This window comes from Stenella coeruleoalba, assembly GCF_951394435.1.
Source record: "Stenella coeruleoalba genome assembly, chromosome: 5".
Taxonomy (NCBI): Eukaryota; Metazoa; Chordata; class Mammalia; order Artiodactyla; family Delphinidae; genus Stenella; species Stenella coeruleoalba.
Genome location: NC_137150.1, coordinates 91,512,546 through 91,539,048, shown reverse-complemented (window position 1 = coordinate 91,539,048; position 26,503 = coordinate 91,512,546). Strand labels below are relative to the sequence as shown.

The following is a 26,503-nucleotide window of genomic DNA, read 5'->3' as shown; positions in this document are numbered from 1 at the left end:
TTTCTTTACTCAGTGTTACTTTACATTACTTCAACTTTTTTTCATTCAACACTGTAAGATGTATTTCTGTTGATATGGTTTATTTGAAATACTGTGTAGTATTTATTCCATTTTCCCATCTTCCTGATTATTTATTTTCAGTATTTTATTTTCAGTTTGTTATTAACCATTGCCTCTTCCCAGTTGGTTATTATTAATATTACTAGTAATAGTAGTAGCAGTAGTAGTACCGGTCAATGATTATGTAAATTTACAAACATCTTCATCAATTCTTTTGCACATTTCTCCTACAACCCACTCTTTGTTTTGGTGTCAGTGTCCTGGTTAGTAAAGTACATTTTGAAAGTAATAAACTGTCAGAGTCTTTGACTGAAAGTATTATTCTACCTCTCTCTTAACTGAGTTTATGGCAATCATTTTACTCAGCACAGGATATTATTTCATTGTTCTCTGGGAAAATTTTTACTTTTACCCTAATTATTATTTTTTTATGTATCTTATGATTTTTTTCTGAGATATTTTCAAGATTTCTATATTGTTGGGACTTCCCCGGTGGCACAGTGGTTAAGACTCCACACTCCTAATGCAGGGGGCCAGGGTTTAATCCTAGGTCAGGGAACTAGATCCCACATGCATGCTGCAACTAAGAGTTCTCATGCCACAGCTAAGGAGCCCACATGCCGCAACTAAGCAGCTGGCGAGCCGCAACTAAGGAGCCTGCTTTCTGCAACTAAGACCCAGCACAACCAAATAAATAAATAAATATTTTTTTAAAAAAAGATTTCTATATTGTTGATGTTCTATATTTCTTAAACTCAAGAAAATCTGGGCCTTTTTGTTTTCAATACTGCCTCTCACGTTTTCTCTTACAGAATTTTATCAGACACACGTTGGACATACTGGATCTATCCTCTATGATTCAAAACTACTCTTTTGTGTGACCCATAACTTTATCTCTTTGAGCTATATTTTCTATGAATTTTTTTCAAGCCCACCTTCTCTTGGTCTATTTTTTCAGTGGAACATATCAACTAACAGTCTTTAAAATGTAGTTTTTTTCTTTGTTACTTCTAAATTGAGGGGCTATATATTTCCTTTCTGAATGTTGAATTTGTTCCTACCTTAAACTTGGCTCTTCTTTCCCACAGCTTAGTACTTTCATTGTGATTTCTATATTTTTTTAAATTGTCTTAATCATTTACCATTTGAGTATTCATATTTCATTTTAGATTGTAATATTGTTTCCATTTCTTGGTGTTAGTTCCTCTCTTTGTTGCATCTACCAAGTAGCCCCTAAGGTGATAGTTTCCTCATCTGTTACGCACTTTTTTGAAAGGGAGTTCATTTTTAGTAAGACTCTTTGGCCTCTGGGGAATCTGAAGTGCTCTGACATGTAGAGTCATTTATTTCCTTTGTGGCTATAGGAGTTTCAGTGGTGCAGTAGCCAGAATTCTAGATGACCCCCATGACCTTTTTCTCCTGATGTTACCTTATGATTATGTTATATTACATGTGATGCTCAATGTATATGCCAACTTTGCTAAGATTTAGTCCCCAGTTATTCAGTGAAAGAGTAATCTAGGAGTTGCTCTGAAGGTATTTGTAGATGTGATTAAGTCCATAATTAGCTGACTTTAAATTAGCAAGATTATCCTAGGTAGTCTGGGTGGGACTGATTTAATCAGGCTAAAGGTCTTAAGAGCAGAACTGAGACTTCTCAAAAGAAATTCTGCCTGTGGACAACCGTTCCAGCCTGCCCTTCCTGCCAAACTGTCCAATGGATTTCAGACTTTCCTAGCCAATCCCCACACTCATATATGCCAGTTCCTAGCAATAAATCCCTTAATATACATCTCTTCTGTTTCTCGGGTTGAACACTGACATATTGGCAAAGAATTTTTTCAGATGTAATTGAAGAAAAGGAACAAGTATCCCAACTCTACATGTACAAGGAACTTAATTCTGCCAAAAACCTGAATGAACCTCAAAGCAGATTCTTCCTCAGGATGTCCAGATAAGAGCTCAGCCCAGCTGACACCTTGATTCTGGCCTTATATGACTGTAAGCAGAGAACCCAGCTCGGTCTGCCAGGTCTTTTAGCCTAGAGCACTGTGAGTTAATAAACAGGTATTGTTTTAAGCCACTAGGTTGGTGGTAATTTGTTACACAGCAATAAAAAACCAATAGTAGTGTTTTGGACCAGTATTTGTTTTGATTACTTAGGTTAGCATTCCATACCATGGATAGTGTAATGTGAACTTCATCTACTTATGAATGACCAGGCTTGAGTTTAAATTTCTGGTGTGTGACTATTTGCACCCTTAGTCTCTGGCAGGCTGCATTCTTTCTTGTAGTTTCTTTAGTCAGTGGTGGATGAAACATGACTAATTCTGTTTTTATGAAGCAGGCAGCTCTTGGCTTTATGAACGATCTCAGGTCCAGGTCCACTTACCTATTTCAGAATTACTACAATTAATCTTTAAAAAATCTCTTTCATACAATACTTTTAAGGGCTAGTCTGAGGCTCCTTTAGATAAGGAATGGATCTAGAAAGAATTGAAAATGCAGAAGTAGTTTTTCTTACAGCCAAAGGAAAAAAAAAGATAAGTTTCTTTCTCAAAACTTCCAACGTAAACATATAATTATAATTATGAGAAAAACCAGGATCAGGTGGTAGAATGAGACTAGAATACAGTTTTACAATCACCGGATTCCTTGGAGACAAATATTTCAGAATTTAGCACTTTTTCAATGTGACAAAGGTAAGGCAGGGCATTTACTATATATTACATAATATCCCTTCTAAGCCTGGGTCAGTGTCCTATGATCAAAGACACTGGGATGCAGTATATCAATATTCACACTAAGTGGAAAAATGAAGAACTTCATATAAGTTCACGTGAAGTTTCACTGCTATTTGGTTCATGTTAGGGCAGAGTTTACCACCAAACAAATTAAAATAAATTCTAAGATTTGGGAGCTCTTAGATTTTGGAATTTTAATAAGGGACTGTGTGTGGGTATAAATATTCAGTGGAAAGTGTTTTTAGGAGTGAAAAAAGGGATGCTAAAAATTGGGATAAAAATAATATTCTTCCATAAATAATAAAGAAAATCTCCACAACAGGGCTTTCCAGATAATTATAGATTTTTTGAGAGCCCTTGACTAGACATACTAGTTTTACACAGGCTTAGCACTTGGTGTTTTAAACCTGCCCTTTTAAATTGTGAATTCCACCTGGATAGAAATATAGCCTACCACTATTAATACTAAATAGATATTGTACTGTCAAAAAGCAACCAAACCATCAGATTCTTTGGCCGTATGCTATCTTACAGATCCTCTGAATTCTGTTTTCCTTGGGGATAACAGCAATGTTTGTTCGTAATTGGACACTGTCATTCTAAAGGGGCCCTACAGCCACAGATGCCACCATGGCTGACAGGAATCTGATTTACAGCTTAGTAAGAAAAAAAAAAAAGTCATTTACTTCTTTTGTTGCTCTGCAAAGGCAATTAGACAAGAGCGGAAGCTGCATATAACTCTGGAACAATGCTGAATGGGGAGTGTGTGTGTGTTTGTGTGTGCACGTGCCTGTGTAGCATTTTAAAGCAGGTGTAAATAAATAATCTTTTCATTTATTTTAATTCTTTCAAAGAAGCTGACACTAGGAAAATAAGAAAAGAACAGTAGAGAGCTTTGTAAAGGAGAACAGTTGTCATCAATCTCTGCTTTTCATTCCTGTCACCTTTAATTCCAGGATACATTGTCATGTCTTAAGTGATCCTCCATTCAAACTCTGTGTTCAGAGTATTTGCAATGACAAAGAGCTTAAATCTATGACATCTTGATCTACTACTAACAGTGTCTGTCACAATTCAAATAAACATTTACCTCTTGTGCTAAATGATTTTCTTGATAATCTCTGGCCTTTGTTCTTTGTTCTCCTGAGGCTGTTTTCCTTAATCTAACTACACCAGCTGAGAGATCAAGGACTGGTTCTTCTTTCAGCCAACAGAATATAAAACATTTCTATTAAAGCAGCTTTTGAAATCACTCCTCCTCTACTTTTACTTAGTTTCTCTTATCACCTGTGCTTTCAGTTAAGAAAAGTTAGTTGTCATCCTCATAGGTGACAAATCGATGAAAGTACTGATGATGACAGCCATGGGCTGCAGTAGGAGTTAATTATGCCCTGGTACATGTCTTTCATTAAGGTGCTATTCCCTTCACCAGAGCCCTCAATAAAGCACTTCTCAAAGGGCCCCTGAGAAGTCTGTGCAGGGAGAAGCTGTCTATCAGGCAGTTCCGGGAGGGATGTAGTGCTGCATCCTGTGAGGTGGCATTAATGAGGCTGAGTAATGCAACTTGACAAGGCCTGATGAATGGGACTCTCTGGGGAGATGGTCTGACAAAGGTAGGCTCCGTGACAAGCATAGTTTTCTAAACAATGTGAGGCTTCATTTATCAGTTGATTGGTTATGAAAAAGATCTAGTTCAAAAAGAGGATTGGGATTTAATGAAGAAATTGTCTTCAGTGGTTAAAAGCAATATGAGTTGATGGTATTAACCAATGATCGGTTTATTGGTAATTCTGCTTTTCATCCTGTGACATCAGAGAAATCTCTGGCTAGAGAGCCTGACTAAGAAATTGCTTAATGGCAAATCAGAGTGAAAAAATGGTACCTCTGGACTTAACATTTTTGTGGCTCTCAAATATGTCTAGATATGCCAAAGGTGGGAACTGATACCATCTAATAGCTTTGCTTCTAAAATATGCTCTATCACCACCATCTTGACTATAATGTTTTATATCTTCAGGTTAGAAGAGTCTTCCGGATTTCTTTTTTATGCCCCATATCTAATGAATAGAAGCTTTGAAAGACAACTTGAAAAGGGGTACTCCTTACTGGTTTTTTCCTACATTGGAAAGTAGAAACTTAACTATAATAGTTGCATTGGTTTTACTAGATAAGATATGTTTAGTAACGGAGATTAAAGGTATTTAAATTAAGACGTGTGGAGATGACAATATTTTGTTGAGGGAGATTACGAAATACTCACACAGAATGAAGTAAAGATAAAGAGTTAGTACACCAGATTTGGATTTCAGCCTTGAGTTCCTCTCTTCTGAGCAACTGACAACAACCCTTAACCACTGCACTTCATGAAGCAGTTCTTATTAGAACATTGCCTTGTTCCACATCATTTATGTTGGGATGTCAGCTTCTTATATTTCTAGGCCCTTGTTATAAAGGTTTTTGTATGACTGTAGTTTTTCAAGTCATTGGTTTTGGTACCCTCACATATGCTTTGCACAATGTTGGCCCCGGGTCTGTGATGTAGCAGCTCTCTATTAACCTGTGCGCTCCATCCCTGTCTAGTGGTGGCTTTGTTCTCTTTGTGGTATCAACATCATCACCTTCACTATTATTACTACTAATTTTGGTGGAACGATAGAGGAAGATATGTTTGTTAAGTCTCCATTTTCTTGAAGAATGAGAAGGAAAGAGATGCACAATTACCAGGAGGCATGGAAGCAATGAAGTTTTCTATGCAACACTGCTAAATATATCCATCTTGCCCTCCTTCCCCACAGGCAAAAGTAGGATTGGCACTACTGCAGTTAATTTCTAAATTCTGTATACTGTCTTCAAGCCAATCCCATGCTTGAAATAACATGATCTACTGATAGATATACAGCTGTCTCTCTAAAACAATTCCCAATTCATTTGCAAGTCAACTAATCCTTTGTCTCATTTTGCTTCTATTTTGAGGCCCCATTTGTGTCTGGAAGAAGTTTTTGAAATATGAAGATGATGATAATCATAATATGCTTTTGTGAAGTTCAAATTCTACAAGTTCTTTCATTAACATCACAGAATTCATCTCTTATAATAGCTAAAGGGAGAGAGTTTCAAATCTACAAATACAGAGAAGAGGTGAGTTGCAGAAAGTAAGCGAGAATTTACAAAGAAAATTCATATAGTTCTGAGTTTAAGTATCCTGATTAATCTACACAACTACATTAAATTCTTTCAAACCTGAATTTAAGCCTCTAAACAAGTATTTCATTACATGGCTTATCCTAAATTCTCCCTAATGTTAATGAAATCTTTGAATCTTGTAAAACATGTGAAATTCAAATGCAGTGTTCACAGTGCCATGTCAGTGTCTCTCTTCACTTTTTTATGGTAGTGTAGAAGGTTTGGCACCTCTTCTGGGCTTGTCTAATTACTGCTTGCTCTTGGCATTTAGCTCCGTTAATCTCATTTTATTTCCTTCTACAGAGTATCCCAGATAGAGTAGGGTTATTTTGAGATCTTTACAGTGAATAAATGAAATTTTTCTTAAGTGGCTGCTATCACTTCTAAATCAAAGCCTTCTTTTTATGTCATTGATAAAAGAAACACATTATGCCAATTTAAAAGCAATGTCAATTTAGCAATTGTGTGTGTGTGTGTGTGTGTGTGTGTGTGTGTGTGTGTGTGTGTGTATGAATGATGGGCCAGATAAGATAAAGAGAAGATAATCTCTGGGTGGAAGATTCCTGAAGTCAAAATAATTTTTCTTTATTATAGTGGTTTCTATAAACTTTAATAGTACTCTTTTTCATTATTTATTAAATGTATTTCAGGAGTTCATATGAAGGATAAACACAAAGCAAAACCTGTATAGCTCAAACTACCCCAAAGAAGACCACTGTATGACTTTTTGTTAATCTCTCTGAGTTTTATCATATGCTACCATGATACCCACATGAAAATCTTTAGAGGTGGAGACTTGAAGTACAGAAATAGAATGTGGAGATAGACATAAAATCACCAACTTCATACCCTACTATCTGCAGTATCTGGCATTAAACACATACACATACATCCACATCCACTGAAAGTTGGCCTTTTCAAATTCTAAAACTTTTCCCTTGTACCAAAATGATTAATTTTGATAAGTGCCCAAATGTTTATATGAGTTATAGAGTAAACAGAAAATGTTTGCAAATAGGAAAAATGTCTATATGTTGTCACAACCGAGCTTTTCTAAAAGAATTTATTCACTCTTTCCCGGGCCATTCATGGAGAAGCAAAACTCAGTAAATGTAGGGGCACATGTGGATTTGTTATATAACTTTGGAATCATAGAAAATAGTTTTCCATTTTTTCTGAAATATTTAGCTCAGAGACGTGCCGATTAACATAAATAATCTAAATTTAAGACATGTAGATATTTTTTGGTAACTTGTTAGTTTTGAGGAAAAATTAACAACGAATTAGATAGTTGAACATATATACATGTGCACACGTGCACTGAATTTCAGTATACTATGTTTTTTGCTGATTAACTTCTGAGGCAAGTAATTTCAAAAGGTTTCTGTCTTAATATTCTGGGCATCTAAGGTTAATTATTTCATAGACAGAGCTATTATAAAGTTGTGAAATTTCACAAACTATTATAGTAGTGTATATATCATGTATGGTACATAACCATGTAATACAATCCTCAGTATTCCAGTATAGAAAACAATGGGAATTCTAATCCTGTGACATATATTTTGCTAGTGTGAACTAGTACAAAGAGGGGGTGGGGCAGTAGGTATGGCTAAAACAGTAATGCGAAGAGATTGAAAAAGTCCAAAACGATATATAAAATGAAGCAAAATTCACATCTAGACCATTTCAGCCATTTTTACGTTAAAATATCATTGTTTCTGCAAGGAGGAAAGGTATGTTATTTTGGAGGCTTCCCCTACATTCAATTTAATCTCTTCTAGGTACCGATTTTGCTCCTCTGACAGCACCACCGCGCTCATTATGTTCCTCAAGTCATCAAGCAGAGGTTAGGAGAGAGGAAGCCTGTTCCCTGAAGCAATTTCTTTCAGCAATGCTGCTAGAGCACAGCTCAGAATTATCTTTAATATGAATGAGAAGCTGGAGCCACTTGAATAGGCAGATGGAGTTTTGTTTTTCCCCCCAGACCATGAACTTGTCAGCTTCTTTTTTCGAAGAACATTCATCATCCTGGTTGCTGTTTTGTCTAACCTTGTTCTGCCATTCTTTCCAATTACTCAGTTTAGTTTATCCATTCCAGGTTAGCTAATTGGCTTTGCTTAGCCCTCCTTTTCACACATTTCCATCCCATTCCACATGTAATTCAAGTCCCATTAGCTCTCACTTCATTTAAACCAACATAGGGCTCATGGGAGTAGTAGGACTGTTGGAAGCAGGTGCAACTGGCCAGATGGCTGCCTTGCCAAGAGGGCAAAGCAGACTGAGCAGCGCCCTTGCCAAATGCAGACTGTCAGGCTGAGACAGCTAAAAGGGTTAGCAGAGGGCTAAACATGGATTTAATTGCTATAGTTCTTCTGCTACTGGTTCCCTCTTAGACTCCAAATGCATATTCTTTTCAGGCTTAAAGCCAACTTTAAGAAACAATCAAGTTGCGTATAAAACAACAGGCACCCACCACTATAATGTACGCTGCCAGGACATTGCTTGGTTCTATTTCAAAAGAAGTAAGACCAGTTCTAGAGCTTATTTGGGTGCTAATTTGCTTCTGTGAACATCTATTTTCATGCCATATTTGCTACTCCCTAAGACTGTCTCATGGTTTTTAACTCAGAAGGCACCCATTCTGAACCTTGGATTACCCCCTGGTCTGCTTTCTCCTTTATTGGCCAGGGCTGCAGAACAGAAAGTCATGTGGATCTTGCCTACTGCAAATTCATGGTATCCAGTATCAAACAAGCTCTAGCCCAGTGGGTTTATTTTTTTCTTTTTTTTTTTCAGGATATTCCACAAAAAATTTTTAAATGCTACCATTAAATCCAGATTCTGCCTACTTCACTTTTGCAAAGATGACCTGGAGCTCTATTTCTTATTATCTGTTAGCCACATATTCCTCCATATCTGACTTTGTTTCACATGATTCTAATAATATTGTGTGTTTAAGGGACATCATTTGCCTGGTAATTTCCAACCCCAGTTATTTTCTATCTTCAGTCTCCACTTCCCTGAACTTGAAGCAATGAACACTAAATCCATGTAAATCACCATATTTTATTTTATGAGATTTTACTTTTTTTATTTGGGCTTTTGAAAGAGCATATTTTTGATTTCCATTTAATCCTCTGGTCCCATCTTGTCCCTTTTTTCTTAATGCATTCTGTTCATCTGGGTGTTATTCAAGACTCTATTCCATCCTCTAGGTTATTTCTATTTCATTTTCCACAGCAAACTGACTATGCTGCATTCCACAGTAACTCCCTATTGTGGCTCAATTTCCAAGCACTAACCCCAATCACAAGTTTTTATTTTAGCGGATTTTAGTACTAGTAGATTTTTAGGACTGGCTCCACAGTTTTGTTTTGTTTTTTTTCAGTTCTATGAGTTCAAGGGCTATTGTTACCAAAATATTCTTTATTCTCAACTTTTTCAGTTCTACTGCTAAACATTTTGGTCTGAACTATAATTAACATATCCTTGAACTATTACAATGGATTCTACCTAAAAAGGATTGACACTAAAGACAACAGAAGCTAAATATCAAGTCATATTTACCATGTGGTAGATATCCTTCTAGTTGATTCAATGAATATTGTCATTCAGCCTTAACAATATCCCTATGAAGTATTATTATCCCTATTTTAAAGGTGATAACATTGGAGTACAGAGAAATTATGCAGCTTGTCCATTATTATAGAACTATTGCAAGCTGGGACTTGAACCCAGGATTTCTGAGAAGGAACAACTATGCTATAATGCATCTACTTTCCTTCTTTGTCTGCTCTCCTCTGAATAACATGATTTTAGAACAATAGAGGACATTTCTGGCTTAAAAGCCTCCAGAAAAAAAAAAAGAAGAAGAATCCCAGCTTAACAAAATACTATCCACACAAATTCATATGCACCTATCTCACTGGACTCCTGGTTTTCTTTGTAGCCTTCTCAGCCCTTCCTTAGAATTTTGATATCAGTTATATATCTGGGACTCTGGGTTTACCCTTAGAAACAATTGGTTATAAAGGAGACAACAGATCAATCTTTAGAGGGAACACAACTACGAGGGGTGAATTTTTCCTCAAATAAAGGATCCTTGTTTTAAAGTATATGGCTAAAAATAGTTATATTTTTTATCTTGAATTCACCAATTATATTACCTTGCCCCAGCACCACAATTTCATTTTTTTTAGTCTGTTAATCTCTTACATTACCAATTTTATAGTGTCATTCTGTTTTAAAAAATGTCACCTCCCTCCCTGCTTCTTGAAGGATAAAATTCAGTGCTGGCCTATCACTCAAAACCACCTGCAAACTATGTATAACTTTCCCTCTATTATTCTCCCAATATACACTAGCCACCTTAACCAGAGTATTCTTGTCATTTTCCTAATAATGTGTCTTTTTTCACTCTAGTCCAAAAATCTGGTATGATCCCATCTCTGTATGTTGAAATTCTACTCGTTTTCTAAGAGTTAGATCATGGTTTTATGCTCTTCATCCCTTAGCCAAAAATAAGCTCTTTCATTTCTCAATTCTCATTGTACTCTGTAATTCTCTTATTGCATTATCATATGGTGGTTTGACTTTTTGTTTCCTCTTTATGTACTTTTCTTATCTTTGCTGGAAAATTGTGAAACATTAATATAAAGGGTCAGCATCGCATGCTTCTTTGTATTTTACAAGAAATGCTCAGTAGATGTTTATTGTTGATACTATACATAATAAGTGATATCATTAGTATCTCAGTTAATAATATGCTTTGATGAAAATTCCAAACCTGCCATCCGCATGATGTTAATAGCTAGCAATTAAGGAATTCCAGGGATAGCATTGGCACATTGTATGGTATTTAATTTCATCCTTCAAACAACCGACATGGTAGGTATCCTGACTCTTATTTTATAGGTGAGGAAACTAAGTTTCAAGGAGGTTAAGCACATATTCAAGATCCAGAGAGAAAGTGTCAGAGTTCAGGCATTCCTGACTTCAAAGCCACATTCTGCCGGTCTTCTTTTTCGCATCCATACAATTTTTCAATGAGACTCATTGAAATATCTCCTAGACTAAATCTTTCTTCTGTGTTCCCACTTTTACCTCCTAATTCTAATCTCTCATCAATCCATGTGTTTATTTCTAGAATATGCTCTTAACTAATTGCTTCCCTACAAAATTTCCAGCATTATATACTGATTGTTATACACAATACCTTGACTCATTTTCCTTAAAATTTTCTACTTTCATCATATTTTTTCCTAGTCAGCTAGCTATAAAATAAGCTTGAATAATTTTTTCAATAATCAATTTTGCTACATCTAAAATGGGAATAATAACATAGTCTGTCTCATAAAGTAGCAGGTATGAAATGGATGCTAAAAGCACGCTCTGCTCACACAGTAAGCATTTAATACATTTTAGTTTTTATTATCATGTACATCAAATTTTAGAACTGCCATGTCTAACATCATTTTACAGAGAAAGAAAATGAGATGCAGATAAGAGATTTGCCTAAAATCAACCAGAAAGTTAGGATTAGGTCTAAGAGTAAAATCCTGACCCAACACTAATTTTTTTTTTTTACTATACAAAAATTGCTTGACTCACCTTACCTACCTATTTTCTTTCTCACTATCTGTCATGTATCCCTTGCTTCACATCACAATATGTTCATCTGTACAATTTAATTGTGTTTGCTTTGAAAGCCTTCTAAAGCTATTTTAATTATCAGTTCTCTCCAACTCTCAGGTCCTATTCAAATAACATTTGCTTTAAGATATTTTCCACAAAAACTTCAGGTCATACATACCTTTCTATGCTTAACTTTCTCTGAGGTTTACTTTCTACATTTTTCATTTATCATAAAATTATATCATACATTGTACGTCCTATAAATGTTTCGTAGTGTGTGATACTGATTTTAATTTTACATAAGGAACTTTTAACACCCCAAGCTGGCTGAAGCTAAAAGGATTATTGCTGTCCTGCCTTGATGAGACCGTCTCACCATCATCACGACAAGACTTGGTTTGTTATTCCACATGTCATTCCAGACTATTTTGGAGCAGGCATATTTGAGTTTCTGGGCTTTTATATGAATATGTGAGAGATATTTTTTCAATATTGTTTTTTACAACTGTTCAAAAGCCAGACTTTGAGTTCAGAGTTGTCATCAACTTTCTCGCTGAAGTGCAATTTACTGCCTTTCCTAACTTGCTACTTCTCTAGAGATCTGTGTCACACTGATGCATGAAAATGTTTGTCCTCCAAAATATATTTTCCAAAGTGGCCCAAGACAGCTGCCAGATTTCCCAGGATTTTTTTCTTTCCCATCTTATTGTACTGCCCCCATATTTCCTCTCTTCATTTTATCTTTGCCTGAGCCAGTGGAAGAGTTATAAAAACTACCCTGGAGTTTGGGGCAATTTCCAGCTCAAGTTATAAAAAGAATCCCCCCTCTTTTTGTGAACAAACATCTCTCTGATACCTTCAAGTAATGTCTTTCACCATATTCCTCAGAGCTTTGTTGATTAACCATTTAATGCTGACTGTGGGTCAGCCCAAGACTACATTGTCAATATAAGCTGAAGGAAAGTCATAATAGTTATTACTTATGGTAAAACACATTCCATTTTCCATTTATAGACCCATTACTTTCATCTGTAAATGGCTGTAAGAACTTGTACATTTATTTTCATTTTCTGCCTATCCTAGCTCTTGGAATAAGAAAGTCTTCAAGTTTTGAATAAGAGCATTAAATATTAGCATTATCTTTCAGTAGTGGAATTATGGGCAATTATATAAAGTATTATATGATATTTTTAAAATAAATATGAAGTGATTTTACAATCAGAACAAAGCTATTTTAATTTAAACAAGTCTTTTCAGTGTTATTATCTAGTTGAAGTAGTATTTCATGTTATACATTTTAAATGTATCTCCATGTTTTTTTCTTGTTGCAATATTTTTAAAGGTATCTTCTTGTACAATATTTAATATATTAGCATTTGTTAAAATTGTTCATTTTCATCACTTTTACTCATAGCAGGATAAGGCTTGGAAATTTTAAACAGAGACATTTTTATGGCCACACTGTTTTATGGTTCCAAGACACCCCACTAATTACTCCAATGTCATCTGCTGCCTAATAGGAAAAGTATTTAATGTCCAGGAAAAAATCCATTGAACTCTCCCACAGATACTTTTTAATTAATGGCAGAGAAACATATTCTGAAATCAGGACTTTCCACTGCAAAAGTAGATGCTTCACAGAAAAAACCTGATTTTTAATTTCTTAAATCTTGACTATTAGACATAGACAGAATCGGAAAGAACGTAGGATGCATCCTAAGAATTAGATCTATCCTAGAAGGAGATAAAAGTTTGACTTGCCTATGAAAGAAGGTTGATTTGAATAGTAAAACTAAGCTGAGATGGGGACCCAGTGTCCAAATTTCCAGGCCAAGGCTTAGAGGAGCAAATGTATTAGAAACTCTAAGAGGTTAAAGGGAATCCAAGAGCACAGAAAGCATCTCAGAGCAAAGACCGGAAAGACTACTAGCTCCTTAGACATATTCCTCTTCAACTGAGTTGATAAAGTAGTGGAATTGCAAGTGCTGAGAGATGGGAATGGTGAGTGGGGTCACAGGCAGCATGTTATTGTCAGCACCACCCATTGTGGGGAAGGGAAACACCTGAATTGTATCTATAACATTTGAGAGAACCTTGAAAGTGGCTGAAAGAGAGCCACCAGGTTCAGAGCAGATTCAGAGAGTGGATGTAGAACAAACTTGGACACCACATGTAGCAACAATGGGTGCAAATATATGACAATGGGAACCAAGCGGGATGGTACTGTCAGTGGAGGGTAGTGTGGATAGAGGACAATTCTGGATCCATGTTCCTCTAATGCAAGAGTCATATATAATCACTTCCAGAGAGCTCCACCCAGGAAAATGCTAAGTTAACTGAATGCTACTAAGTGTTAAACTTGATATGACTGAGTTTACCTTGGATAGGTAAGATTAATGCTGTATCTCTGGAAATGTCAGCTCTGGAAAAATAAAACAGCTTTGTTCAATTCATTCGTGACCACAGAAACAGATTTACAGTACATCTAATGTAGCTGAAACTCCAGAGCCTCTCACTTGCTCAAGCTTCTTCCAAAGCTCAGCTCTAGCAATGCTTTTGTAAAATATGCAGAAGTAGATTCTAGCCACAATTGTATAAGACAACTGCCTCTTTCCACTCTGACTTTCCTTTGAGCACACTTCCCCTCATGTCCCGGAATCCAATTAAGGGTAAATTCAACTAAGTGGAAATTTCACTGGAGATACATTTAATTTGGGCTTAATGAGATTTATGTATGTGGTTCACATTCCCTTCCATGAAGGGTTGAGTTAGTGTTAGCCTCCCATGGTGCTAAAGCACATGAGTCATGCATGGTTATGCAGTGGTCATGCGTGGTGCATGGTTAGGAGTCAGGCTGTGAGATGAATGAGTCCTACAGTACCAAGCACTAGAAATATGTGGGCTATGGAAGAGAAATAGGTTTTGGATGTGGTATGTGAGAACTTCTCCCAATCATCAGATATGTAAACATTTAAGTAGAAGACTCAGTTCTCCCTCATGCTTATTCAGTGAAAAACTTCTTTTTATTACTGCACATATACCCAATAATACAATATCTATTACTATAAATGCACAATAAATAGCTCTTTTCATTTGATTACATAGAAGTGATTAGAATTCCTAAATTTTTAGAGAACAAACCTGTAGTTGTAACATGGAGTATGTCAGTGTGTAAAGAATCGTGTATTTTTCATCCTTTTGTAATAAACTGCACCTTAGAATTACATTTCTCAGTGAGTTGTAAAACTGAAACTTTTCTAAACTTATCAATAATAAAACAAACTTATTTCTGTCATTCTAGACAAGAGCCTGAGTTTTCTTCTATACGCTCTACAGAAAATGGTATAAAATCATTAATGTATGAAGAGGCTATAAAAAGTATACAGCCAAAATTTTAGGGAAAAAAAGTGTCATAGTTGTATGTCAGTTTATTAGTAGAAGTGTTATTATTTTCCTGAATTTTATAATGCCTGTGGCATGTATCAGCTTTAAATTTTTTTAATTTTGTGAATTTTTTCTAGTTTTAAATAAATATTTATATATCCAACTTTGTATTTCGAATTTTGTATTGTTTTCTTCTCAAATACCCCTATTCCCAATTATATACATTTCACACCCTCTAAACCTATGACCAGAAATATCATCATACTTTTTAATGATACTTGAATACAAGCTCCATGAGAGCAGGAATTGTATTTCTTTTGTTCACTGTCCTATATCAAAATCTATACAGGATCTGAAATATAAAAGGTACTCAATCAATATTTATGAAATGAATACAGGTCACTGTTTAAACTCTGTGTTTCCAAGCTGAAGTAGTCTAATGTTTTATTTGTTCTTATTCAGTAGACTTGCTCTACCCAATTTACTGTATTAAATTTTTCCCACAAATATCATGATGTTTTCATAAAAAATTGTAAAAAAAATTCCTTGCAAAATTCTAGTATTTTAAAAAGAATTTACTTTCTGCGGTAGTGATGGATTCCGTTGAGAAAATGTGTAAACAGGAGACACCCAGGAAAGTACAAGGTGAGGGAAAAAGATAAAAGAAAAAACCTAAAGACAAAACAGGACAGATTATTACAAGAGGCATGAGAAAGGTGAGAAAGAACAAGAGTTGAATATGGAAAGATGGCTGAACTCAATTTTCCTTTTCACTTTAAGAGAAACTCAAAAAGAATATTAAAAAAATCAGCTTTGACATTTATCCAAATGACCAACGTATGTTATATTCTACAGATAGATGTTTGAAAACTATCATCTTTAGCTTTAAATAATATTTACTGAGTGACAAAAATACCCTGAGGGATAAACAGTTAAAATGATAGGCCAGCTCATTTTATGCAGAGGTGAAAAGAAGCATGAACCACATGTTGCAAAATTGAAATGCTAAAGGAAGCTGTGATGTGTGGGAACTGGGCCAAAACTGAGCTCGATAGACCAGACTCAACAAACCATGGAGATTTCAAATTTGGAGGCTCTGATATTATGATTTAAGAAAGCTTTAAGCTTTAGAATAGTAGCTCCCATTTGTCCAACTCTAATTTGAGATTATGCTCTTGAATACGTTTCTTTTTGTAACAGTGAGGATATTAGATGCAAGCTCATACAAATAACAAAACTGATTATTTAAAATTTAAAAAACCGACTTTTTAAATTGCTAGAGTACATTGGTTCATTCCCTTCTCCTACCTGAGGCTTCTTGAAGTTACTCTGCACTTCAGTGTATCACTCTCTTGGTGCCAAAGAAGTGTCCATATTGCTTTATCGGATATGGCAAAATTAGTAAAGCTGTATTTGATTGATGGAATTTTAGGAAGTTCTTGAATGACCTACTGTCCATCTCCAGTCAGTAGCATCACTAAGAGGGTTCTATTCAGAACTGGTACTAGGGGAAATTGGTGAGTTTATATTTAGTACCTACTATAATCCAGGAACAACTTATTAGAGTTGTGTCCTCATGATGCTCTTGGGTTACCATAGAACCATTCTCTATGTATTTGGAATTCATTTCCTCTTTTCAAATTTATCTGACTTATGTTCATTACTTAAATGCCATACTGCCCGGCGAACTATCAAAGAAGTTTCCTCTGTAAGTTAACTTTTTTACTGTAACAGCAGCACTTATTACTTAAACTATAGGAGTGAATGATTATGGTTATTTCAGGCATTGTGTCACAGCCATAATATTATTTATGAGTAGGAAGGCTAGGTCCTTTTGATGCTCCCTAAATCATACCAGGTAATTGTGATGTCAAATTGGTTGTGAAGGTGACTCTCCTTTTATTACCAATAGAAGTCATATCACTTTGAGGTATATGTTTGTTTTATCTCAGGACAAAGAAAAATTTTCCACTTAAATGGGAGACAAAAGTTTAACGACAACTTCATACAATTATTTAATTTTAAGTCATGTCAACAACTGTGAAGATATACTGAGCATCAGTTGAGTGTCATCCATTATTCTAGGCACTGAAGATACAAAGAGGTAGGCATAGTCCTTATCCTTAGATTTTTTTTTTAGAGAGAGAGTGTGTGTGTGTGTGTGTGTGTGTGTGTGTGTGTGTGTGTTTATGTGTGTGTGTGTTCTGGGGTGAGATGGAGTCGAGTAGCAACCAGGGCTGGGGGAGAAACAAATGAATGGATGATTATGTTGCAGGGCTATAAGCTCTATGGTGGCAAACCTGATGTGTCTCTTAGTACAGAAAAAAGGCATTATCTCATCCAGGCCAGGAGGCATGGTCTGAGTTGAGTCTTCAAGGAAAAGTAACAGTTAGCCAAACAAGGAAAAAGAGCATTCAGGGCAGAGGGAACAGTATAGGTAAAGACATGGAAGACAAAAAGCTGTGACCATTGGGAACGAGCAAATAGGTCAGTGTGGTAAAGATTATCTTGAGCTGGGATTTAAACCCACACTCTGTTTTCTACACTATGTGATGCTATACACTCCTGATAGGCTACAGCCTTGGAGTATGCAGATCTACTTAGAAAATGTACCCTTGACACCGAAGCTAATGATTATCAATATAAAACTGATGAAACTATTGCATTTAATTAATGGCTCACTATTTAGAATCCCGAATCCCTCAAAAGGACGCTAACATAAAATGTAATGAATGTAATATAAGGTAAAAGTCACATGAATTTATTTATCTATTTATTTATTTAATAAATATTTATTAAGTGCCAATTATATGTTACAAAATTGTGCTGGTGGAGAGATGCAATGATAAACAAGCTATGCCCTGTGCATCCAAACACTTGACAATATAATAACAAAAATGGTCTGCCTCAAGTCTGAAATACAAGAGACAAACAGCAAAAATTGCTCAGTATAATCCTGGCCTTATTTAATAGAAATGGGCTGTCTTGGCTGTTATCACAGGTATCCTGGTCTGTTTAGCAGTTTTATCCCTGTGGTAAAGGTGGGCATATATCAGTCTTGATACTATTTCGTAAAATCATCTAGTATATTTATATTGATTCTTTGTTCGTTAAAAAAAATCTTTATGACAGTAATTTCACTATTCCATCTAGGAATAAAATGTTTTGACAGGGCTTCCCTGGTGGCGCAGTGGTTGGGAGTTCACCTGCCGATGCAGGGGACGCGGGTTCATGCCCCAGTCCAGGAAGATCCCACATGCCGCAGAGCGACTTGGCCCGTGAGCCATGGCCGCTGAGCCTGCGCGTCCGGAGACTGCGCGTCCGGAGCCTGTGCTCCGCAACGGGAGAGGCCACAACAGTGAGAGGCCCGCGTACCGCAAAAAAAAAAAAAAAAGTTTTGGCAAAATACAGGTGTATTCTGAACCTCGTGGCTGTTCTAATCCTCATTTTCACTTAATAATATTACTTTATGTCTGATCAAGCAGGAACTTGTGATTTAATGCTTACGACTATTCTCTGAGGCCTCATCACTGTGGTAGGAACTAACACAGACCAATCTGTATTGCAGACTAATACAGAGGATCAAAAATTGACTATGAGAGAGTCAGCAAAAAGGGCAGTTAGCCTTTGTTGCTTATCCAATCAGCCACTCTCTTTATCTTATATTAATTGTACTAGGCTGTTTATTATAGATATTCAAACATAGAAAATAGCCAGAATCCACAATAAAGCCCTATGTATCCATAGTCCATCAACAATAAATATATTAGTATGTATCTCTAAAGAATGTCTCTTTAAAAAAATAAAAACCTAAAAACCGTTATTACCTAAATACTTACAATAGCTCCTTAACAGCCTTGAATACCTGCTTAAATGTTCAAAGTTCCAATTGTCTCATATATGTTATTTTTATTAACACTTGTTTGAATCAGGATCAAAATAAGGACCACACATTGCAAATAGTTGATATGTTGTTTAAATCTTCTTTAATCTATAAGGATCCCCTTCAATTTTATTTTTCTCACTCACAATTTAAATGTTGGAAAAAAGAACATAGGTGCTGATTGCATCCCTGTAGTGTCACTTGACATGTTCATTAGTCATATAATTAAATTTGCATTTGGATCTAAAGATGTCTTCTAAATTAAGTTTCTCCTACATTTTATTTTTTGAAAAGATTATTCCATAGCTGTATGTATTTAGATCTCTCTGTCAAGAGAGATAACATCTAGTCATCTTTCTTTTTGTGATGTTAACAGCTATAGATGCTTAATGTCTAGATCTAAATTACTTTTCGAAGAATCAACTTATCTTTGTAACTATGTTTGAAGGAAATATTGTGTTCTTCATATTCCTGTCAACTGAATATAGGAAAAGAAAAATGGATGCATATGGTATTTCTTCTTCTAGAAAGAAAGAGAGAGAGAGAGATCATCAATGGAAAAAAAATAGCTACTCTTAGGAATCTTATAATTGACTGGTAATATCATGCAAGTTATTTCATTGTTGCTATAGAAATCCTAATGAATAAAAGCCATTATTTTAAAACAAATGTTATAATAGATATTTTCGAGTCTCATGAGATCTCAGCACTATGAAGATTATTTTTGTAGCTTGGAAATTGTTTCTATTTATATCTGCTTACTGTAAGGTAGAAGAAAGTGAGGCATATAAGGCACCATGTCCCACGGACCCATAATTAAAGTCACATAGGAAGTCAACTGCAGAAATGAGAATGTAGCTAACACATATTTTGGCCCTATTTTACACAAAATGTTAAAATATTCCCTAAACTAATAAAAGAAGCACAGGTAGTGATGATACTGAAAAGAGAATTCAATTTAGGGCAAATGATTTTTTAAAAAAGCTTCAAAGGATAGGTTATATTTGAAATAGACCTTGAAAAGTAACTTATATGTTGAGAGGGAGACTGGAAGGCATTCAAAATGGAAAGCAATGAAATGGAAATGGATAGTAGCCTGGTTTGGATGGAGAGTGGTGGACTAAAGATGGGTAAAAATCTGTAAATGTGGATGGAGACCATATATTAGTGGCTAAGTATACTGGGTTTGGAACTAGATACCTAGCTAGAGTACAAATTTTAGCTCACCTTCTAAGTAGTAGTGTGACTGTGTTAGTCTGGGTCTTCTGAGAAGCACATACCAAGACAGATTTAGCCATACAACAGCTGATTGAAGTAAATGCCTATGAGGGAAAATGGGAGATAGCCAGAGAAGATCAAGAAAGTTATCAGACTACGATTTAGGCCTGCCACCTTTTAAAGAGAAAGAGAAGGAAGGAAGGACTACAGTGTAGCTCAGGAAATTTCTACAAAATTGGTAGGGAGTCTTTGAGCCAAAGTTGTTTGTTAGAAGAGTCCTGTATCTCCCAGTCACTGACTAGGAATAGCCCTTAGGAACTGTGACTTTGGTGCACAATGGTGATGGATTTCAGAGCCCAGCAGCTGGAGCCATGGTCTGTTATGCTCCCTACCCTGAAGGATACATTTTTGTGTCTTGAGTAGCTAACTTTCTGAGTTACAGCTCCACCATTTAACAAGGGGAAATATAAATATTTATTTCATAGATTTGTTGACAATTAAATGAGCAGGTATCTATAAAGTAGAAAAAAATTATAGTTTAGAAGTTGTTTTGGTTTCAGATATGATGTTGGTGGCTTTGATGATTATGGCATAAATGTAAGGGTAAGAATTTTTCTTCAATTGGGTTACAAATCAAAAATGTATAAAGTCTTCTTGGCAAAAACGTGATATTTTCAAACTGTACTATAGGAATGAAAAAGCATTTATTGAGAGAGAAGTGTCAGAAGAACAGTAGGGAAAGGCACCATCATCTCATGGGATTTAGAGATAAAGCAGTGGGAAGGAGAGGCTATTAGTATATACCAATCTTGTAAACAAGACATTGAATGAGGGTACCCTATGGGAAAACTGTCATATTAAATAAGGCAATATATTAGGAGGTAACAAAATCCTGAACTCAAATGTTGGCTATAATCATGGAAAGAAAGGACAATATAAATGAAACACTTAGGAGAATTCATCTATGGACAGGATATCTAAGTAGATGTGTAAGGTTAGAGGAAAGAAGAAGCGAACTTTGTCACCAAGATTTCAAGTTTGTATCTTGGGAATGTTGATTGGGGGTAAAAAAAAAAAAAAAAGGTTTAAAAAAATTAAAAAGTTTGGGCTTCCCTGGTTGCACAGTGGTTGAGAGTCCGCCTGCCGATGCAGGGGACACGGGTTCGTGCCCCGGTCCGGGAGGATCCCACATGCCGCGGAGCGGCTGGGTCCGTGAGCCGTGGCCTCTGAGCCTGCGCGTCCGGAGCCTGTGCTCCACAATGGGAGAGGCCACAGCAGTGAGAGGCCCGAGTACCGCAAAAAAAAATAAATAAATAAAAAGTTTAAGTTTAGATATTGTCAATCGATTTAAATTTTAGATTTTTGAAATTGTGGTGTTAGCCAGTTATTCCTATCTAAAATTGAAGGTTAGCATCCTAGGAATAAGTTAGATCATCAGTAAATAGACTTGGGACTCAATAGAATAGAAATGATCTTGTGATTAAGAAAACACATATGGTCACCAAGAAAATAAATGTAGAGAATAGTGAAGCGAAACAAAGTCAGGACTTTCATTTAATTCCTGAATTTGGCTAGCAGGTAAAGCCAGGGCTTTAAAAGTTAGTAAAAGTGAGTGGAAAAGGAAAGTAAGAGGGAAGAAATAGTGAATTCAGAAATTTAGGTGGTCAATTTTGTTTCTTTTTATGGCTGAGTAATGTTCCATTGTATATACGTGCTACATCTTTATCCATTCATCTGTCGATGGACACTTAAGTTGCTTCCATGTCCTGGAATAGTAAATAGAGCTGCAATGAACATTGTGGTACACGTCTCTTTTTGAATTATGGTTTTCGCAGGCTATATGCCCAGTAGTGGGATTGCTGGGTCGTATGGTAGTTCTATTTTTAGTTTTTTAAGGAACCTCCATACTATTCTCCATAGTGTCTGTGTCAATTACATTCCCACCAACAGTGCAAGAGGGTTCCCTTTTCTCCACACCCTCTCCAACATTTAAATACCGTATGCTAACACATATATATGAAATCTGAAAAAAAAAAAAAAGGTTCTGATGAACCTAGGGGTAGGACAGGAATAAAGATACAAACGTAGAGAATGGACTTGAGGGCATGGGGAGGGGGAAGGGTAAGCTGGGATGAAGTGAGAGAGTGGCATGGACATATATACACTAACAAATGTAAAATAGCTAGTGGGAAGCAGCTGCATAGTTCAGGGAGGCAGCTCAGTGCTTTGCGACCACCTAGAGGGGTGGGATAGGGAGAGTGGGAGGGAGGGAGTCGCAAGAGGGAAGAGATATGGGGACATATGTATATGTATAACTGATTCACTTTGTTATACAGCAGAAACTAACACAACATTGTAAAGCAATTTTACATCAATAAAGATGTTTTAAAAAAATAGAACAGAATAGAATAGAATAAAATAAAATAAAATAAAATAAAGAAATTTAGGAGGCAGTCCTGGGTCAGGCCCAGCCAGGGTGAGGGCCAAGGCAGAGGCGCTGGAGTGCAGGGGGTGGGCTCTGCAGGGAAGTGTGCCAGAGGGGGCACGGGGAGAGCAGGGTGCTGCGGTTTGAGCTTGAGGGTGAAGTTTGTGAAGCAGGAGGATGGGCCAGCAGTCTGAATGCCACAATGGATAACCATTTTGCTACAGCATTTGTAATTGCTTGTGTGCTTAGCCCCACTTCTACCATCTATACGGCAGCCGCAATTGGCACAGACTTCTGGTATGAGTATCGAAGTCCAGTTCAAGAAAATTCCAGTGATTTGAACAAAAGCATCTGAAATGACTTTGCTAGTGATGAGGCAGATGAAAAGACATAATGATGCACTTTTCCGATATAATGGCACAGTGGGATTGTGGAGACGGTGTATCACTATACCCCAAAATACATACTAGTACAGCCCACCTGAAATGACAGAGTCATTTGATATGGTCACAAAATGCATGAGTTTCATGCTAAATGAGCAGTTCATGGAGAAATTTGTTGATCCTGGAAACTAGAACGGTGGGATTGATCTTCTTCGGACCTCTTTGGCGCTGCCAGTTCCTTTCACCTTTTGTTAGTCTAGGTTTGATGTGCTCTGAGGCTTTGACTGGACTTTGTGCTTGTATCTGCTGAAGCTTGTACCCCCACCATTGCCACAGGCATTCTCCATCTCCTTGTGGGTCTGTGTACCCTGGGCTCAGTGAGTTTCTACATTCCTGGAACTGAACTACTCCACCAGAAATTAGAGCTGCCTGAGAATGTGTCTGGCAAATTCAGATGGTCCTTTTGCCTGGCTTGCGTCTCAGCTCCCTTACAGTTCATGGCTTCTGCTCTCTTCGTCTGGGCCCCTCATACCAACTGGAAAGAGTACACCTTAATGAAGGCATATCGTGTGGCATGAGTGGGAATCTGCTTGCTTTACAATTGTCACTTTTATGGTTTTTTTACATTAATATTTTCCCTTATCTCCCCCCCCAATTGTTTTTAACTTTGTGGGGCGTGTGTGTGTGTGTGTGTGTGTGTATCATTTCATCCTGAAAATTCATTTTATTTATTTACACAGATGGTTTCTTAATACTGCTAAAATTTATATGGAACCTGAGTGAGTCCATTTATCAGACAAACTAATCTAGGTTCAGAGTCCAGACAGAAAAAAATGGGTAGACTCTTGGCACAAATTTGTCAAAGAAAATTGGTAGTAAGGGGTTGACCCAAAGCAAGTTCTTCTGATGTCTGTTGGACTTCTCAGTGTAGTAACTGTATGTGTTTAACTGGAAACTCTAGTTTCTTTGGGAAACCTCTTATCATCGTCAAAACTTCTATTCACTTTGCTGTTGTAGATAGCCTGTCAGCCAGAGGTATTAGTGCTATTTTCAAGGACTTAGGCTATCTAAAAATAAGGAAATTAACTAAGATCTTTTTCCCAAAATATTGGCATATAGCTTCATCTGAGGTGAAATATCACGGTTGTTTACCTATACTGTGTCTGTTTACAAGAAAGGAAGTGTTTACATGGAATTTTAACTTTGTAACTGCACGAATTCCAGTTCAGCGAGACAAGAGGATTAACCTTATTTTACTTTTTTTTTTTAACTCTCCTTAATATGTCAATAGGACTTTCAGTATCACCAAACCATTTTGGATTTTTTTTCCTTCCCTCCTCATACACCAGGCTTATTAAAACAGTGCTTTCTTTTTAACACCACATTGGGGTCCCAGAGTAAAATTCTCCAACTGCCATCTATTTATTTCAGCTAAGTACCATAAAGAAGGTTCCACCATAATGACCCCCTGGAGCTATGAAAACTACCACAAGACCTAAAGCTTTGGCTGGTCATTAACTTCCAACTATGGTCTTTATTTCTTGTGGTGAAATGATGTGCCTTTCCTTGCCTAATCCCTTCCTGGTGTGTATCAACATTATTTAATGTCTTCTAACTCAGTCATTATTTTATACATATGTCTATAAACACTGAACTTTAAAAATCTTATTTATTTATTCCATTACTGCAGTACTTGACAGATTTTTTAAAAATGTAACAGTAATTTCTTACAAAATCCTAAATCTTTCTTAAAAAATAAAAAATGAGAAGAGAGAGGAAAAAAAAGAAATTTAGGAGGCAAATGATGAACACTGGCCAGGAAAATATTTCAAGAAAAACTTCAACCTTGGAAATCAGAATAGAAGAGGAATGAAATAAATGTGTTAGTTAAAATTGTTTAGTGATCTTTGAGACCCCAGTTTCATTAGGTACAGAATCCTAAGTATATAAAATAAGTCAACTATATGGAAGATAAGGCACCAAGGGTAAATTCATTTTCTAAGATTGCTGAAAGAAAATGGAAAGAAAGTGACAAAACAGTAAGAAGTTTGGGGGCAGCAATAATCAGAGAAGTGTGTTTGTATTTTTGTTTATTTTTCTCAGGGGGTTGTGTGTTGCTTATCCCAAGTATATTTTCAGGCAGAGGGAAAGAAAGTAGTTGTAAATGAAAAATTAAAGAAATATATGTAGATAGATAAATAATTTTACAGGACATATTTGATAAATCAAAGCCCTAGAGAAGACAGAACAATGAGTAGGATTAGAGCACAAGCGGAAGGGTCAGCCTTGGTTAAAAAAGATTCTTTCTTTCTCAGAGACTGTAAAATGGAAAAGAGGGAGAAGCTATCGAGTGGTTTTAGAAATGAAAAAGTTGGATGATGAGTATGGGGAGGCTTGTGGGGAGGCTTGTGGGGAGACTTAAATTTCTCAGTAAAATGGAGGAGTAATATCATCAGGCCTTTTCTAATCAGTAATATAGTTTCCTTAACTTGGTAAACTCCACTGCCAGCTATAATGTATTGACCACATTTATGCTGCTGTGCTCTTTAAAATGCCTGGAAACTTTTCTCCTCATTCCTGACAGTATTAATGAAATGATTCCATTAAGGCACAAACTAGGCTAATATTTTATTCAATTAATTTATTTAGATTGAGTCTGATTACTTAGGTATCATGATAATCACCCTGGAAGCATTTGAATAAAATAACCCAATTAATTTAATAAATTCTTAATTTACTCTTGCATTCCAAATGTAATTAAAGAAATCAGTTTAACCCATTAATATGGACTTAGCAACTTGGTTTGTCAAATGAAGACAAAGCAACAAACAAAAATGTCACTCATAAGAACTTTCTCCAGAAACATCAAGTCATTAATGTTCACAAATTTTCAAAAAAGAATGCATAATGATAGCATTATTATTTTATATTTGAAGTAATTTTTACTCCCAAGTGAAATTCTGATTTCTTAACAAATTATAAGCAGCTAATTTTGATTCTACTTATGCATTAGTGAATACTACTATGAATTAAATCACTTTCTTTCCCCAAGAGCTACATATATTAAGAGCTGCTATCAATAATCTGGTACAAGGATCTTGGCCCTCCTAGTATATTCTCCCAGGAAAATTCAATAGCAGCTGTGTGGTAGAGACATAATAAGATGAAAATACTTATATAGACTTTGGTATACCTGTGACCTTTTCAAACCAGAATCACCCAGGCCAGTCTTCATTAGAGCTGAGACCCAACCAAAATAAAGTTCAAGTAACAGAAAGAACACATCCTCTTGACAAGATTGCCTTCAGTATTTTGTAGTCATAATTTGCAAAATGATATGGCAAGCTTTCCTGAACCAAAGAATCATAGGACTACTGATCCCCTGTGATGAAAAATATCACTCTTTCAGAAATTGGAAGCTTTCATGAACTGCATTTTGAAAAGCCATATGTATCCCAAAAGCCACAAAGTGTCATTGCTTTCTGGTACTTTAGTAACAAACACTTAAACCTGAGAAATATGGGGAATGGAACACTGGCATTTCTTTAATCTAAATACTTGATGAGAAAAATGATGCCTGGTAATC

The 26,503-nt window shown here is 36.1% G+C and overlaps 1 protein-coding gene and 1 pseudogene across 2 annotated transcripts in view; one reads left to right on the top strand and one right to left on the bottom strand.

Moving 5' to 3' along the window:
• Positions 1 to 26,503, bottom strand: part of LOC307186477 (zinc finger MYM-type protein 6-like) — a 1,023,730-nt gene that overhangs the window by 147,527 nt on the left and 849,700 nt on the right. The gene's annotated exons all lie outside the window — the stretch shown is intronic.
• Positions 22,448 to 23,495, top strand: LOC307187243 (claudin domain-containing protein 1-like; annotated as a pseudogene). Its single transcript has one exon. The product of its transcript is annotated as a claudin domain-containing protein 1-like (transcript).